Source organism: Rhinolophus sinicus, linkage group LG09, assembly GCF_036562045.2.
Source record: "Rhinolophus sinicus isolate RSC01 linkage group LG09, ASM3656204v1, whole genome shotgun sequence".
Lineage (NCBI taxonomy): Eukaryota > Metazoa > Chordata > Mammalia > Chiroptera > Rhinolophidae > Rhinolophus > Rhinolophus sinicus.
In genome coordinates this window covers 105,229,045-105,247,449 of record NC_133758.1, presented here as the reverse complement: position 1 = coordinate 105,247,449, position 18,405 = coordinate 105,229,045, and the positions used below count along the sequence as shown (strand labels likewise).

At 45.9% G+C, this 18,405-nt stretch overlaps 2 long non-coding RNA genes across 2 annotated transcripts in view; one reads left to right on the top strand and one right to left on the bottom strand.

Moving 5' to 3' along the window:
* Positions 1 to 3,586: 3,586 nt before the first annotated feature.
* LOC109444650 (uncharacterized) overlaps positions 3,587 to 18,405 on the top strand; it is a 37,079-nt gene continuing 22,260 nt past the window's right edge. The window contains exon 1 of the long non-coding RNA XR_002136917.2: positions 3,587 to 3,749. This is a non-coding gene — a long non-coding RNA (uncharacterized LOC109444650). The remainder of the gene's footprint in view (positions 3,750 to 18,405) is intronic.
* LOC141573215 (uncharacterized) overlaps positions 4,655 to 18,405 on the bottom strand; it is a 28,245-nt gene continuing 14,494 nt past the window's right edge. Inside the window, exons 2-3 of the long non-coding RNA XR_012498919.1 lie at positions 12,791 to 12,922; positions 4,655 to 9,253 (exon numbers count right to left, since the gene is read on the bottom strand). This is a non-coding gene — a long non-coding RNA (uncharacterized LOC141573215). The remainder of the gene's footprint in view (positions 9,254 to 12,790; positions 12,923 to 18,405) is intronic.

Sequence of the window (18,405 nt, the reverse complement as noted above, 5' to 3'; positions counted from 1 at the left end):
CAGTCTCCTTCCCTTTTACAACTATGCCATCTAGAACACGTGGCTTCTAGGTCACCACAATAGAAAAGAGAGAACTGGAGAGTCACACACCTGTTAATAAATGCTTTGACCTAGAAGTGATCCACAACAATTCTACTTCTACTCATATCTCCTTCACCACAATTAGTCATATGACCTTATTTAACTATATGGGTATTTGGAAATCTGTGAAAGTACAGGGGTATTTGGAAAGCAATGTCTCTGCACAGTTAGTCATAAGGATTCAGATATATAATATACGTTTCTGATTTACATTTTGTCAATTTATTTTATTTTTTAAAGATTTTTAATAAAATGTAGCTAACATACAATATTATATTAGTTTCAGGGATACACTATAGTTATTCAACATTTACATACCTAAAGAAGTGATCACCATGATAAGTCCAACAACCATCTGACACCGTACCACACTGTCACGATATTATGGACTATATCCCCTATGCTGTGTATTACGCCCCCATGACTTATTGGCTTTATACCGGAAAATTTGAACCTCTTATTCCCCTTCACCTTTTTTCCCCGTTTTAATTTTTCAATTACAGTTGACATTCAGTATTACTTTATATTAGTTTCAGGTGTACAGCATAGTGGTTAGACATTTTTATAACCTAAAAAATGATCCCCCTGACGAGTCTAGTACCCACCTGGCACGATACATAGTTATTACCATGTTATTGACTATATTCCCTGTGCTTTACTTTACATCCCCATGACTATTTTGTAACTACCAATTTGTACTTCTTAATCCCTTCACCTTTTTTACCCCCCATCCCCTCCCATCTATCACCCCAATAAATCTAGTACCCATCTGACACCATACATAGTTATTACAATACTATTGACTCTATTCCTTATGCTGTGCCCTACCTCCCATGATTACTGTGTAACAACCAATTTGTACTTCTTAATCCCTTCCCCTTTTTTCACCCACACCCCCAACTCTCCTTCCATCTGGCAACCATCAGTATATTCTTTGTATCTATGAGTTTATTTCTGCTCTGTTTGTTTATTTTGTTCTTTAGATTCCACATCTAAGCAAAATCACATTGCATATGTCTTTCCCCATCTGACACTCCACTCAGCACAATACCCCCCCCCAGGTCTATCCATGCCACCACAGATGGCAAGAACCCATTCCCTCCCTTCCATTTTATGTATGTACCACCTCCTCTTTATCCATTCTTCCATCAACAGATACCCAGGCTGCCTCCACATCTTGGCCATTGTAAACAATGCTGCAAAGAACATGTGGATGCACATGTCCCCTGGAAGTAATGTTTGGATTTCTTCAGATAAATACCCTAAGGTGGGATTACAACGAGGTCCTTCTTTGTCTCTTCTTATAGCCTTTGTTTTAAAGTCTATTTTGTTTGATATAAGTATTGTTACCCCAGCTTTTTGTTTATTTGTTTTCTTTCCATTTTCATTAAATATCTTTTTCCATCTCTTTACTTTCTGCCTGTGTGTATCTTTCAATCTGAAGTGAGTCTCTTGTAGTCAGCATATGTAAGGGGCTGGTTTTCTTATTCATTTAGCCCTCGTATGTCTTTTGAGTGGAGCATTTAATCCATTTACATTGAAAGTAATTGTTGATAGATGTATAGCTATTGCCATTTTATTATTCATAATTTTGATTTTTGTTTTTTCATCATAAAGAAGTCCTTCTAACATTCCTTGTAATACTGGTTTGGTGATGATGCATTTATTTAGCTTTTTCTTGTCTGGGGGAAGCTTTTCATCTGTCCTTTGAATCTAAATTATAGCTTTGCTGGGTAGACTAATATTTTGGTTGTAGGTCCTTGCTTTTCATCTCTGAATATTTTGTGCCAACCTCTTCTGGCTTGCAAAGTTTCTGTTGAGAAATCAGCTGACAATCTTATGGGAGCTCCCTGATAAGTTACTAGTTGCCTTTTTCTTGCTGATTTTAGGATTCTCTTTTTGTCTTTAACCTTTACCATTCTAACTATAATGTGTCTTGGTGTGGGATTGCATGGGTTCTTCTTGTTCGGGACTCTCTCCACTTCCTGGACTTTATGTCTATTTCCTTCTCCAGGTTAGGAAAGTTTTCAGTCATTATTTCTTCAAATAGGTTCTCAATCCCTTGCTTTCTCTCTTCTCCTTCTGATACTCCAATGATGCAAATGTTGTTATGCTTGATGTTGTCCCAGAGGTCTATTAAACTATCCTCACTGTTTTGGATTCTTTTCTCTTTTTGCTGTTCTGGTTTGGTGTTTGCTGTTCTAAATCGCTGATTCCTCTGTGTTATCTAGTCTGCTGGTGATTTCTTCTAGCGCATTCTTCATTTCAGTTATTGTATTCTTCACTTCTGCCTAGTTATTTTTTATGCTTTCTGTGTTCTTTTTCATGCTTGCTATCTCTTTGTTGAAGTTCAGACTGAGTTCCCTGAGCATCCTTATAACCATTGTTTTCAACTCTGTATCTGGTAGGTTGTTTGCCTCCATTTTGTTTAGTTCTTTTAATGCAGTTTTCTCCTGTTCTTTCACTTGGGATGTATTTCTTTGTTTTCTCATTTTGGCTGCCTGTCTGTTTGTTTCTATGTATTAGGTAGATCTGCTGCATCCCCCAGTCTTGACCAGGTGGTCTTATGTAGTAGGTGCCCTGTGGGGCCCAGTGGCACAGTCTCCCTGGTCACCTGTTCTGGGTGCTCCAGGAGTGTCCCTTGCGGGGGTTGTGTGTGCCCTCCTGTTATAGTTGAGCCTTGATTGCTATTGGCATGTCAGTGGGATTGACCCTCAGGCAAATGGCTGTGTGGTTTGGTGACAGCCGCAGCTTACAGGCTGCTGTGTGGGGGAGTTTACCCCACTGAGTGGAATTCACTCCAGTGGGCTCTGGTGCTTATTGAGACTGCCCTTTGGGTATGCTGCTTGTGGGGCTAATTGGGCGGTGCTCTGCTGTGGTCTGAAGCCAACCTCCAAGTATGTTGGTTCGGGGGTCTCTTGCGATAGGCTCCAGTGCAGGCCCAAGTCCCACTGCTTGTGAACAGCCGGAGACTACCTGGTAAGAGCTACAAAGCGATCTGCGGTTGTTTGCTGCCTGTGTGAAACCTGAAGTTGTGTCGGAGAGGCCATGCTGTGAACTGAGGACATCTGCCACAAGTACCAGACCTAGGGTAGCTCTGCAGAATGCTGGGACACCCTGAGGCCTACCGGCTCCTTCAGGTTTCAGCCACTGATAAAGCCTTGTGCAGTACACAAGTTGGATGAGGCAGGGTCTCAGGGAGTCCCTAGAGTGGGAACAATTGTGGTCACCAGGTTCATGTAAATTCTGGTTTGGTGCCAGTGCTGAGCCTGAAGCTGCTCAATAAAAGTCTCAGAGCACACTGAGGCCAGTTATCATCCACCTGGGGTCTGTAGGACTCTTGATAATTTTCCAAGAAAGAGTGCAGTGCAGACAGAGCTGGCTGCTGCTCTTGGAGAAAATGCCTCTGGTATTTGAAGAGTTAGGTGCGGTGGTTCCCAGTAAGTCAGCAGGGCAGAGCTGGGGACCAATCAGATTCAGATTTGGCCTGTGGGGGCGGGCTTAACACATTAAAGATGGCGGCTGTCTGCCCAGCTGCATGGGAGGAGGAGCTCCTCACAGGGAAATGGAGACTGTCCTCCAGCCCTCAACCTGGAGCAACATAACTCAGTCTGCCTGCCATATATCCCCGACAACCCCTGAGTTACTGTTCCTCGCTGGAGCCCAAGGTGAGTGTCTGGGAGAGAGTCTTTGCATGGATCCTTTAACAGGATGCCTGGGTTTCCTACTGCCTTCTGTCCCACCTGGATGGTCAGAATCCCCATGTTTTTCACAACCAAATGTTGTGGGGGCCCCACTTCCCAGCGTCAGTACTCTGGGCTGGGGAGGCTGGTATGGGGCTGGGTTCCCTCATTCCTCTAGGGGAAACATTTGCGGCGAGACACTTCTTCTGGTTCTCAACCTCGATATGGAGGTTTGGGGTTAACCAATTGTGTCTCTGCCCTTTGTTCCAGTCTTGATGTGGCTTCTTTATTTCCTTAGTTATAAAATTTCTGTTCAGCCAGACTCTAGATGGTTCTCCAGGGTGATTGTTCTATAATTTAGTTGTAATTTTAATTTGTTCATGGAAGGAAACAGGCACAGTGTTTATCTACTCTGCCATCTTGGATCTCCTCATTTGTCCTTATGTCATAAAAATTTCTCAGTGTTACTTCATGCCCTTATCACTGACAATGGCTATAAAAGATTCTACCTAATAGATATGCCATAATTTACTAAAATATGTCTCTATCCGGTAAGTAGATTGCTTTCTTTTCAAAAATAGCTTTATTGAGTTATAATTGGTATACAATAAGTTGCACAAATTTAAAGTTTACAATTTGATGTTTGACATATGTATTACCTGTGAAACCATCACCACAATCAAGATAAAAATATATCCATCAACTCCCCCAAATTTCCTCCTATTTGTAATCTCCACATCCCCCTTTCCCCCGAGTCGTTTCCCTTCGGTACAGTTATTTTGGTAGTCCCCAATCCCTCCTTGTGTTTTCGGCCTTATAGAGTCCTCTCCTTTTGAATTTGGGCTGCCCTGTGGTCTGTTTTAAACAACAGAATGTGGTGAAAGTGACACCATGCTAGTTTCAGGCCTAAGCCTTAGAAAGTCTGAACAACTTATGATTTTGCACCGTTGAAATGTTTTTTCTTGGAACCTCGCTGCCACATCATGAGGAAGCTTAAGTAACCACGTAGAGAGGATCTCTGATCCACCAATAATTATCCATTTGGGCCTTCTTGGCCCCCAGTCCTAGAGCTCCCATGGCATGAAGCATTAGCCCTGACATTCCACGAACTCCAGTCATCCCACAGAAATAACACATTGTTGTAGTTTACGCCACTAAGCTTTGGAGCAATTTGTTACACAATCATCAGTAGGTAAAACATAAGCAATTATTGTTAAAATAGGTTCCTGTTCTTTGAGAATCCCATGAAATAGTATGACAGAGTGAGGCAGGAATTCTATCCAATTCCGTGTCGTCCTTCCACCTGCCTCTTGGCCAAAGGATGCAAGAGCAAACTGAAGGGAGGATCTGTGGCATGTTTGGGGGTCCACGAGGGAAGCAAGTGCCTTTCTCATAGTTTGTCCCGATACTTCACTCTCCTGGGGGTGGGGAAGGCCCAAAGCAGTGTTCAGGGCACCCCCATTCACCCTTTCCAACCAACAGCATTCATAGAATGATCATGCCAGGTTCCGTCCTCTTAGAGTGGCTGAGAGGCCTTGGGAAATCATGATCGCCTTTCATATACCTCATGCATGCTTATTGTGGAGAAATGCCCTGTTTGTTTCTCCATTCACCCATTCATGGGTTGTTTCCAGTTTTTAGTTCATGGGAATAAAGCTGCTCTGAACATTTGTGTACTAGTCTTTGCATGGGCATATGTTTTGATTTCTCTGTGTAAATACCTACCCATGGAACGACAAGGTCATAGAGTAGATGAATGTCAAATTATTTAAAATATTTATTTATTAAATAGGCTATTTTTAGAGCAGTTTATGTTCACAGCAAAAGTCGTCAGAAAGTACAGAGAGTTGCCATATATCCCTAAAGCCACACCCCCACAGCCCTCCCCCACACTGCTTGCATCCCTCACCAGAGGGGTGGACTTATAACAATGGATGAACCTACATGGACCAAAGTCCACTGTTAACAGAGAGAGTGTAGGGGAGGGGGAAGTTTTCCTTGACCCTCTTAGGGTCCCTGGCTGGATGGAAATTGACAAAGACAGCCTAATAAGAGAAAAACACACAAATTTATTTAATCTGAGTTTTGTGTGACCAGGGAGCTTTCCTAAGGAACAGGAGAGCCAAAGGAACAGTCAGATCTGAGTATTTTTATACTAGGTGTGAGGAAGAGTGCGCAGGTATGGAGGAATATGGTAATTTAATAGGATGAGGTAAGTGTACTCAACTGGGGGAAACTGAGCGAGGCCTGTTTGTTTGGACTCGTCTGATAAGGACGCTTTTTTCCTCCAGGAATAGGGAGGGCACTTCTCACATGAGGGTTTTATGACCTGTTTCAGGTGAGTCAGAGTGACCTTCCTGCTTTTGCTGTTTTCTCCAACTTTTTCAGCTTAAACTATTCAATACGCCAAGGTGCCATATTTTGCTTAGCATGTCCTGTCCCCATCAAGGGCAAAAAAGAGAAAGTGGAAGGAAAAAGGAAGTTAAAAAAGAAAGAAGGCAGGCAAACATCTGGGGAATGTTTCTGCTTTCTATCACAGCAGCAAAACGTGGTGTCATAAAAATCTATTAAAAAATAAGCCAGCCCATCTTCAGCCCTAGAACTGTGAATTCTCCACTGAATAAGGAAGTGTTTCATTTCATCTCATTTGCATATTAATGCCATGCAAATACTAGAATGGTAGGAAGTGAATGAGGTGGGAGGGAAGGGCCACTAGCTGTAAACACTCGGTTGAAAAGTGGAACACAGCATATCAGTGTGAAGGGCATAAAGATAACAGATGAGGAGACGTAAGGTCTGATAAAACACAGAGTCAGTTTATTCCAAAGGTCTAAGGACAGACAGAAATGTTACAACATACAGACAGCAGGCAGCAGGCTAAGTGGGCTCGAGACAAGGCACGTCTTTGTTTAAAGTTCATTGAGATCAATGTCAGTGGAACTCAGGGATGTGAAAGGCAGGAACACATAAGCAGAGCAGCACAGATGCAGCTGCCTACATGCCTCACAGACAGGAGAGCTGGAGGAAACAAGTTTTCACACCAGGCCGTGGGAGAGCCTGCTGAAAATGGAAACACATCCTTAAAAACTCTGCATGAATGGCTGGTTTCTGCAGACAGCTTCGTTGAAGACTGGAGTGTCATTTCAGTTTCTGTTCCCCTGAAAAACAGTTTTGTTTTGAATTGGCCAAGTAAGAACAAGGATTTCACTGTTATACACTTGTGGCATTGTCGTTAGATGCTGTCTGTCATGGTCTGCCTGGCTCGAATTTTGGACGGAATGTGGATGTTCCATGCCAAACATTTCCCGGCCACGTTGGCTTTCCTTTCTCCTAGCAGCCATCTCCCAGTCCTGGGCTGGACCCCACTTCTCCGCCATCTCCCCTAGCTATGCAGTGGTTCTGGTGGTTCGATCTACCTGCTGTTCACTGAAATTTAGAGAAAGAGTAGACTGTGGCGTAAGGAGGCACACGGGAGTTGAAAGGAATCAGAAGAGGGCAGGGGTCTCCGCCGTCGCGGTCGTCTGGAGCGCTGTGTTGACCGGTACTCAGAGGCCTTGCCCCGGCCCTGTGGGAAAGCAGGCTGTGATCTGTCCGCCATGTTCACCAGGGACTGTGATAGGGGCTGGTGACACTGGAACCGCCTATTTGCGTGTTTAGACCGCGACCATTCTTTTTGTTTCTTACCTTTCAGTGATAATCACATCCAGTTCATTCTTCTCTGGGGTGCAACTCAATACAAGGTGACTGTATGAGTTCCCTAAGGTTGTCCTAACAATCGCTACACACCAGATGGCTTAAAAACAACAGAAATGTATTCTCTCACAGTTCTGGAGGCCAGAAGTCCGCAATCAAGGTGTTGGGGCGGGGGGATGGGGGTTGGTTCTTTCTGAGGGCTCTTAGGGACAATTGGTTCTTTGCCTCTCTTATCGCTTCTGGTCTTGCCAGCAATTCTTGGCGTTCCTCAGCTCACAGCTGCACGACTCCAATCTCTGCCTCCATCATCACATGGCCTCCTTCCCTTGTCATGTCACATCATCTTTTTGTAAGGACACCAGTCATACTGAAAGAAGGGCCCACTTTACTCCTATATGACTTCATCTTAATTAATTACATCTGCAATAACCTTAATTTCGAATAAGGTACTAGGCGTTAGGACTACAAAGAAAACCAGGATAATGGAGGGGTGTGGGTAGAACGTGTGATTTTACTCTGAGGAACAATATACTGGGTTTAAATATCTTCTCTCCTTAAAGGACTTCTCACTCCCTAAAGTCATTGTTTCTTATGTTTATGAGCATTTAGGGCAGAATTTTCTCCAGACTCTGGGCTTCAGCTGCGCATGGTCAGGAGGCAGTTTGAAGGTCCCTCTGTTTCCTGCGTTCATGGCTGGCTCCATGTCAGACATCCACCATAGAGAATTCCCGTACTGTCCCCAGCACGTTAACGTGGGAAAATACAAATAAAACTAAAATTTCCCACCCATTCAAACAGATGTGGTCCAGAGTTTAATTCATGAGGACAGACCCAGAAATTCCTTTAAGTCCCTAACAAATCCAAACTATTACTTTTCTGAGTCTCAGTTTATTCTTCTGCAAAATGGGAGATGTTAGCCTCTAAAGGAAACTTAAGGCTTCTCCTCTCCCCTCAAGCTGAAGGTGTGTGTGGTCAGTGTAAGGTATTCTTTGGCCACTGCTGGTAGGGGAAGCTTTTATTGGTCTGGTTAAGCGGGCAAGCGAGATATGGCCCTACTAATATTTATGGAGTCTGCGTTCACAGCAACCAGCTCACTGGGTTGGATTGTAGGGGAGGTGGGTGTATTCGCCACACTTCAAATGATTGTACATGGATAATTCTTGCTATGGGCTGAACTGTTGTCTCCCCAAGTTCACATGGGGAAGCCCTAAGCCTCCAGCCCAGTGTGGCTATATTTGGAGATGGAGCCTCTAAGGGAGCAATGAAGCTTAAATGAGGTAATATGGGGGCAGGGGGGCCCTGATCCAATAAGATTAGTGTCCTTATAAGAGACACCAGAGAGCTCATTCTTTCTCTCTGCCATGTGAGGACACATAAGGAACGGGGCTCTCAAACCAGGCTGGCAAACCAGAAAGAGGGCTCTCACCAAAACGAAATCAACTGACACCTTGATCTTGGACTTCCCGGCTTTTAGAGCGGTGAGAAATTAAATTTCTGTTGTACCACCCAGCTTATGGTATTTTATGTCAGTCCAAGCAGACCAAGATAGTCCCCTACTTGATTCTAGGCAGGACGGCCACTGGAGAGAAGACTCCTTCAGCCTTGCGTGGACCAAAAGTGGCCATGGATGGTGGAGCAGAACTTTTGTGCAGCAAGACTGGCCATAATTATGGTCACTGGCGTATGCTGTTTGTCTTGACCTTGACGCATGTATTTACTTCCGTGAGTAAGGCAGGGGCTCCACGCACCATCTTGCCCCGAGCAGTCTCTCTCCATCATGCTGGGTCAGCACGAGCCTGTTGGCAAGGAATATGCTCAGTGTGGCTTTGGGGTGCTCAGCAACTCTCAGCAACAGAGGCCTCTCCTCTGTTCCCTGCACGGCTTCCCTCCAGGCTGCCTCCCACAGCCTGTGTGAGGCCCAGACATCTCTTCTTTCCCATCTGTTCCCCCTTAACTCCCGTTCTCATCATTATCCACTTACAGGAAGCTAATGAAGAAAAGTTGAAGTGGTCCATGCTCCGAGGTGGCTTGCTATGAATTAAGAGCCTCAAACAATAAAAGGGTCAGGTTATGTGTGTCATGGAACCTTAATCTACAAAGGGAAAATGGATGTCTGTCTTCTATAGTTTTGTGGGGGGTTTTTTCCATTTACTTCTCAGCAGTGTCCAGGCCATGGGCTCATCTTTCGATAGTGATCAATTGAATCCTGATTATTGGACGTTTGGGATTTAGAAAAGTGTCCTGACCCTAGATAACATTCACAGACATCATTTTGTTTCCCCGTGTAGTCTCCAGACCAGTACTCCTCACTTTCTCCCTGTGACTGACTTCTCTAAGACCATTCACATCAAACAAGCACAACACCCCCCTTTACTCCCCCATCTCCTTTGGGTTTCCAGAGTCCTTGACTTCAATTTGCATATGAGTCTCAACCCCGCCCCACCGCCTGCCCCACCCCAGCAGTGTGGGGTAACCACCTGCACACAGTAGGTCCTAGAAACCAAAAGTACGGGGTGTGTTTTCAGAGGGAGAGGGGTAGAGGCGCCTCTCTGTGACTCTGGTCCCTGTAAGAAGTCTTAGGGGAGGAGCTCTCAGAGGGACAATTCAGAGTGTACATCCCAAAGGAGCTGTGCACACAACGGTGAACCACAAGACGAATGTCAACGGGCATACCCCATTGACTCAAAGTCAAGCAGGCAGCCAGTAGGAACCTTCGGGCAACTCTCCCATTGTTCAGCCTTATCATTAAAATCCTGACCCCTGTCCTTTTACTAGTCTTTCCTCTGTGCCAGGCACTATCTGCTTGACTCCCTAATCTTAGTCGTGCTCAAACTGGGGTTCAAGGATTCCAGAGGGACAGAATATCCTAGGAGAATTTAAACATTTTGTGTTTTCCCTTCGATAATAATCTTCAAACACATTTCCATCAGCACATTTGGCTGGGTCATCTGATGGACACTGAGTGTAACTGAGTGCTGTTCATAAAACCCGGAACTTTTTTGGCACTTGGGTTCTTTATCTTTTGTTGGTATTTTGAAGTGCTGTTTAATTGTCACTAGCTAGTGAAGAAAGAACAGATGCTTTTCAATAAGTCACATAGAAAGGGGTCACAGATACAAATACGACAGGGGCCTAGCAGCTTAGGGGAATGAATACAGCAGGGGGAGTGGGGTTGGGGGCAAACTAGAAGTCTGGGCTCAGGCTAAAGGGGCCACCATTCAGCTCCAGACTCTGTGGTCTTGTGGGAAGGTGGGCCTTGTGGGCTAGAACTTCCGCTTGTTAAGAGAAGCTGGAAAGGCAGATTTGACATGAAAATTCTTAATTCTTCTATAACAGCAACTAATAAAAAAGTTAATACTGGGCGGGGGGGGGGGGCAAATGAAACATGCCATGGGCTACATACAGCCTCTAGTCCTCCTGTTTGCAGGGTCTACACTAGAGAAAGCGGGTGGGCAAGTCAATCGTGGTACCACATATGGCGGCTTGGGGGTGCCAAGAACCACATCCTGGCAGGCACGAGAAACTAACATTTCAAGAAGCTGAATTAATTTCAGCAAAACAACATCATCCATCACGTGACTCAATTTTAATTTTGTTGGCTTGTTGTTTGGTTTTTATTTACTTGTAAACTTGCCTTTAGTTTTCGTGTACGGGTATTTGTCGATATTTAAGAACTGTCCGAATGTAAAGAATTCAAATCAACAGTGAGAATTTGTAGGATATCACCATTCTCAAGTCTGAGAAATGATGCCTCATTTCATCTAGTCTCCACATAAATCCTTAGGAATGTGTATAATTACTCACATTTTATTGATGACAAAATTGAAACTTAAAGAGGTTAAGTGATCTGTCCAAACTCACTCAGCGAATGAATGACAGAGCTGGGATTTGAACTGGGTCAGGACCGACTCCAAAGCCCATGATTTCAACCCCGACTCTCAAATTCACAACACAGGACGTGTGAATGACACAATGCCTCTCCCACCCGAGTCCTCTCACTTTGCTTTTCACCACTGCCATTTGCCTAGCCAAATCTACACACCCTCAGAATTTAGAGAGGTCCAAGGAAAGGGGGAGGGGTCAGGACCTGGACACCTGGGATTTGGGTCTCAGAGGGACCCAAATTCAGATGGGCTTAGAGGACCCGAATTCAGACAGTTCTGTGATCAGAATTGTCATCAGCGTTCTCTCAGTTACATTGCTCGTCACCTTGTTTTCTGTGGCCTGGGAATCTAACCACCATTTACAATCTTGTTTTTATAGCTAAATATCACATAAGTTCTAGTAAAAGTTGGGAACCAGCTGAATGTCATCTAAACTGCCTGTGTTAGGATCAGGTCTGTGGTTAATGAGAAATTTGCTGAGAAGGTGATGGGTTTGCATCCCTGATAGGAGCATTAGCTATCTTTCTGTTCTGTGGCATGTACCCCACTCCTGGCTCAGTCTGCTACCGGATGAATTAGTTCCTGGGGGAAGTGAAAGGTTTAGCCCAGGCTCATCAGCACACGTGGGGCAGTGGGACCTGAAAGAGGTACCCAGCTAAGGACAGATTAAGCAACACAAAATAAAACATTGGAAGAAAGTGCAGTAATATGTTAACAGTGGTGTCTCAGTGTTGTAGCATGATGGGAGATTTAAATTTTCTTCTTTTACTTTTCTACAATATCAAAACAATACATTGTTCCTGATATAAACAAAAATTATTTTTGGATGAAAGAAAAAGGAACATATGAAGAAAACCACTCCTGACAGTGGGGAAGGAGCACTGTTGCCACACTCAGCCATCTGCTGCATCTTCGTTAAGTGTCCCACAGTGTAAGAAGACAATAGGAGTCACAGATTGGACCTAGAGTAAAATACGGGCCATGGTGACAGCTGGGAGTATTCCAAGGCGCTTGTTAAAGGTGTAGGCAGTGACACATTTCTTTGTTTCTTCCCAGTTGACTCATATCCAGTTCTGAGCACTTATTCTTCCCCCTTCCCCATTCCCCCAAACGCTTCCCTCTATTGACTGGCACATGAACAAAAAGCTTATGTGCCCCCGCCCCCAATTAAAGACAAATTTTTCCATTCAGAAGACTAAGAGGAAATTGAAACTTAAAGCAAGCCAGTTGGGTCATCAGCCCCAGTACCTGAGGATATGTATGGACTCTTATCTGCACTTCTGGAAACTTCAATGGGAAACACCTGAAAAGGCACTAGATAGCCCTGGCCTCTCTCTCAACATCATGACTTTTCAGCTTCAGCTCTGTAATAGTCAGTATGGTAACCACTGTAACAAGCAGGCTCTAATTCTTAGTGATTTAAAAGAATAAAGTTTAATATTCACTCACATCACTGTCCAGTGATGATGGGAGTGTGATGTGGGATGAGACACTCTGCTCCATGAAGTCATCCAGGGACCCAGGCTCCTTCCACCTTGTGGTTCTGATGTCACCTAGGGCTTCTGAGTTCTCCACCAGCTCCTGTACATCCAACCAGTAGATGAATAAAGAGAGAGCGTGTGTAGGTTTTAGGAGCCATGCCTGGAAGTGGCATCCATCAACCCCACCCACATTTCATTGACCAGGACGAGTTGCATGGTCTCTAGATGCAAGGGGATTGAGGAAATGTCATCTAGCTGTGCCCACAGGAGCACAGCACATGGATATTTGTGGGTACCAGCAGTCTCTGTGTCACACTCCTAACTGGCTTGTTCTTTTTCATGTTTTCATTTATTCTCCCTGGATAGAACAAATAATGGCCTGCTTGTAAATCCACACCAGGTTCATGGTCACCCTGTGCTTGTTCATCACAAGCTCCTATTCTCAAAGCTGGCAGGACTCATGGAACCAGACAGAAGCTGAATTTTCTTCCGAAGTAGGGAAAGTGACCCTTCCCCAGTTCTATGAAATATTGCTACCTGGCAAGATGGGGATGGGACTAAGCAGCATTGTTTGTGCATCTTGCCTTCACCCTCTACACTACAATCATACCCCAGTATCCCAGGTCACTTTATAAGAACTTCAGCTTTAGTTGTTAACCCTTCTCTCTTAGAAGGGTTCCAAAACTGTCCATAGAACCAGCGAAAGGCATAGCTACCTATATCCTCCTGGCCTGGAACTCTCCAACTCTAGGTTCCACCTCTTCCTCTCAGTCAAATGCAAAGATTTCAGGCCATTCAAAGAAACCAAATATTTGGGTCTATCTGCCTCAGCAGCCACTAAGCAAACCAGCACATGCATGAAGTGCTTTGTTTAGGCTCATCATGGGTCATCTAATTAATTATATGTCATTTCCTCAGTTACAGGTTGGGGGGAAAATGCGTGAGTATATGAGTAGGGGAAAATCAAAGGAGGTGGATTAGAGAACAGAGACATAGAGAACAGAGGGCAGCGTGGCAGAGCTTCGTGGCCACACAATGATGGTGACAGTACTAGGAGTTGAGAACAAGACAGGCTTTGGCATGGGGGACCAAAGGGGAAGGGCTGATTTTAAAGACATTCCTTAGGAAACAGCAGTCAGCCTGTTGGTAGATGGAATGTGTCTGAGTCCTTGGCAAAGGCACTTCAATTGAATCTGAAGCTGTTTGGGCTCCTTTGAAAATACTGGTATTAATCCAAGTCTATTATTACCACTGCATTTTCATTTCCTCTTCTCTCTTACGTTTATATTACTTGTTGCCCACACTAGTCCTGAACGGTTTATCTGTGATTTTACATACAAACAACGTGAATGTTTTTAACCACAGTGAGGTCACATCCTAACATGATTCATAGGCTTTTTGTTCATTTTGAGTGAGAGGAAAAATTCTCCAATTCTTCACGTAGATCTTAATGGGGCTTGAACAGAAAAATAATTTTATTTTTTCCTTTAATATTAAGCATTATACCATGCCAATATTTCTCTAGGGGCTCAAATGATGTTGATGGAATAGTGGATGGAGGGAGCAACCACCCCCAATATTCCCTCTTTTCCTCCTTTGCCTTTCATTGTCTTCCTTCCACATCACTTCCCCCAACGAAAGTCGCCTCATGGGTCAGTCAACATTCACAATGGAACCTTTCTGAAACGGCCACGTGGGGTCCGCCTTCTTGCTCTATGGCAAATCTGTCATCCAGTAGTTGGTTCCCTTTTCCTCACCTATATAATGAAGCTTATGATTTATTACCAACTTGGACCAAGGCCTAATTTCTGTTCACGAAACCCTGTCATCTTTGGATGAACTGTGCTGTTTAAGGGCCAAGATTATAATGAAACACTGGCTTGCAGTTCACGACAGTGGGAGTTAGGAAATACAGAAGGTGTTCTCTTCAGCAGTGAACAAAGACATTTAGAATATCCAGCGTTCTGGCTTCCGAGCTGTCTGTGGAGATTGCCTTCTTTCACTCACTAGGCTAACATTTCCAAGGCTGGATCTTCATCCATTTACTGAGAAACTCGTCTTGAGGGTAGTCCAATGTCCTTATTTCAAAACTTTTGAAATACCACCTCTTCCAAGAAGTTCACTGAGATTAAGTGGAAGTGAAATAATATCTTCTTTCCTTATTCTGCAACCTGGGAACAGGGTCTCACCTGAGAGCACCCAAACTAGAACCAGGTATTTACTTCATTCATCCCCAGACGGGTTCTTTATCTATACATGTGTTACTATAACATTTTCTAGAACCTAAATGGCTGAAGACATCAGAGCTGGCACAGAAGATACTAAAGAACACGGGCTTTGCCTTATTCAACTTAGTATGTTTTGTAGAGCCTGGTACACAGTCGGTGATCAACATTAGGTGGATGGATTGATTTCATAAGGAATAGGTTACTAGTTTATCGCCCAAAAAGACTCTGAGACACCTCATGAGAGTCCCATCATGTTTCAGGGCAGAGGAAAATGGTGTTTGTGTTTCAAAAAAGACAGTGTAAATAAAAGAAACAACTTGGACTTCGGACAAACAGTAACAAAGCCAGACACGCCCAGCTCTGAAATGAGTGGTGGCAATGATCCAGCCATTGATTTTTTTTAGTATCTGGACATTTACAGGAACGATGAGATGCTGTTTCTTAGTCATACAGCTTCTACAAGATAATATTTTTTTCTAACCCCAAGCCGCAATGGTCCTAACCACAGAACAACACACTGTAACGAGAGCGGTGTGCCCTGTCACAGCATTTCTCAAAGTGTGTTCCATCCAACAGCAGTCCCGGAAGCGATCTGTGTTAGAAACTGTACGAGGGTCATGTGAGTTAGTCAGCATCGCATATTGTCGTGCGGGAGACCCTGCTCGCTGTGCCATTTGTCGTGCGACGCAGCCTGCGGGGTCTCTGCTCCCGCTCCCCACACAAGAACGCAGGATATGGTGAGGCCAAAAAGGAACACCCATGGAGCCATAAGTAGGGGAGTCATACCACTATGGTCTCACTGGAGGCTGGGTTCACCGGACATGCGACCTGCTGTCCGTTTTTCTGCCAACCGACCGACAACTCTCCTCCACTCTCCTCGGCTCTCCTCCGTAGCCGCAGCAGTTATATTAGCGGCCAATGGGCTAACTGGCCACAGCTGATGGCCATCCACTACCCGAGCCAGCACCCCTCCACGTGAGGCCGAGAGCCTGTAAACTACTTTCTGGGGCTCTGTCCCCACACTCCACCCCTACAGGGTCTCGCCTCACAATATGTGCCTTCTCCAATTCCAATATTGTACGACCAATCTCCTCCTGTCCTCCTGGCAGGCGGTACTGTCGCACTGTAACCACGCGCCAGGGCTGTGGCAACACTTGAGGAGGGTGATGAGCATGCCCGCGTGTCACCGCTTTCACCACCCGGATCCGGAGACAGAACTCTCCTACTGACGTCTGTAAGCTGAGGCCATATAGCACGTCCACCCCTAGAATATACTCCGGAACGGGGGAGACATAAACCTTGTAGGTACGAGGAGGAAGCCTTCCTATACCCAGTGGTAAGGAAACGGCTTTCACAGTCACAGTTTTTCCCCTGTAGCCATCAATGCAGATTGCTGCTGGTCCAGGGAACAGTTCTGAGTTCCCATAAACGAGACTGCAGTCTGCACCAGTGTCAGCTAGGGTCAAAACCCTCTGCACATTAGAAGGGGACCAATGTATGGACAGTTCCACGTGGGGCCTCCGATCCCTGCTTGTCCCTTCTGACCAGGGACCTTGGCCCCACCACTAATCAAGCTGAAAGGAGTCGGCCTCAGGTGGCTGCATGAAGTCCTGGAGGGACACGGGTCGCGCTTTGCCAGACTCCTCCTTTATGCTTCTCCGGAATTGTTGTTCCAGACGCAACTGTTTCCAAAGTTCAAGCAGGAGTGCATTGGGTTGTCGGTCTATTTTCTTCCTATCGACCCCTGCTGCCACGAGATCACGCCACATCTGTGCGCGTGTTACTCTCTGAGGCCCGCGACCTCACCCCTTTACCTTTGGTTTGGGCTTCCAGGTCTCAACTGCGCGGACCTCCTGTCTTAACTTCCTTTGCCTCCGGCTTTCAACATCCCCTAGGGTGGCCATGGCAGTTGTAACTTCATGGATCCGTCGCCCTACATACAGTGTAAGAATAGCAACCAAGGATCCAAAAGCACTCGCAGGTACAGTATCCAAAACCCGATCTCTCATGCTGGCAGTAAAAAGCTCGTCATCTGGGCCCTGCATGTTAAGGTTAAAAATAGCATGTCTCATACCCATTTCACAGATTATGTGCGTAACTTCTGTATATAACTGCCATTGACTCACAGTGTCTGGCAGCTCGCCAGCCTGTTCCCATACAGTGTGTACCACAGCAGTGAGCCACGCCATTAGAGAATGGTTGCCCTGGTTGTGGGCCAACCTATGGCAGTTTTGTAACCTTTGTCGCAGGGACGGATGCACTGTCACGAAGGCTAGCTTTTCCACCTTGCCTGGGGAGCAGAGAATGTTGTCTGCTCCCTCATCCCATGAACGTAATAGCCAAGCCGAGACTGGCTCTCCAGGGCGCTGTCTGTACCGCCTCCCCAGCTCCTGCAACTCAGTGGGAGTGTAAGGAGGGTAGGTTGTGAACTCAGTCACAGCTGGGTTGCCGGCAGCAACGGGCCCAAAGGTTGCTCACATTTTACCCTTTGCTTCAAGAGTGGCTGGGCTTGGGGGTTGGGAGCTACATTGCCTCCACTTGCTTCCTCTGCCTCTGCCTCCGAGTCTCCACCTTGGGGCCCCTGTTCTAACAGGCGGACCCGAGCTTCCAGCGCTTCCAACCGGGACACCTGGTCAGGCACCTGGGCCATTTCATTAGGCGCATTTTCCGTGTTGAGACTCAAGGCCGTGAGGAACATCCAGCCCACGTGGCCGGCTGTAGCCTTCTCCTCCGGCAACCGCTCAGCCAGAGCCTGCAGGGCCCTCTCTACACTGGCTGGAGAGCCGTCCATGTCCTCCCACCCCTCCTTGGGGGTCCAACTCCTGAGAACAGTGGCCACCGAATACCATATACTGTGTGGGGGCCACACGTCCTCATGCCCAGAGTCAGACGCCATTCCTACCTGGTCGGAATCTTGCTCATCATGCCAGGTGTCTGAGTGGGTGGAGGCCTCCTTGTAAGATGTCCACAACCTTCGGATCCTAAGGCCGCAGCAGGTCAACAACAGGAGGACAACGCCTTCTATGGCCAAGAAGGTGGTGTGCCAGCTGGAGGCTTGAGTCTCCCAGGCAGACCGCGCCTCCCGTTCCCGGTGTCGCTCCTCATGGGCGTTCCGAAGCTGGGCTCTCACACGCACAAACCGCTCCACCATGCTTTGGTAGGTGTTGGCCGGCACCATACTCCGCTTACGAAGCCGAGCTTGTATACGTGTAAATTGCTCCAGTATATTCCGGAGAGTTTCAGCCGACACCATACCCTGCTCGCTGCGCCATATGTCATGCGGAAGACCCTGCTTGCTGCGCCATTTGTCATGCGGGGCGGCCTGCGGGGTCTCTGCTCCCACTCCCCACACAAG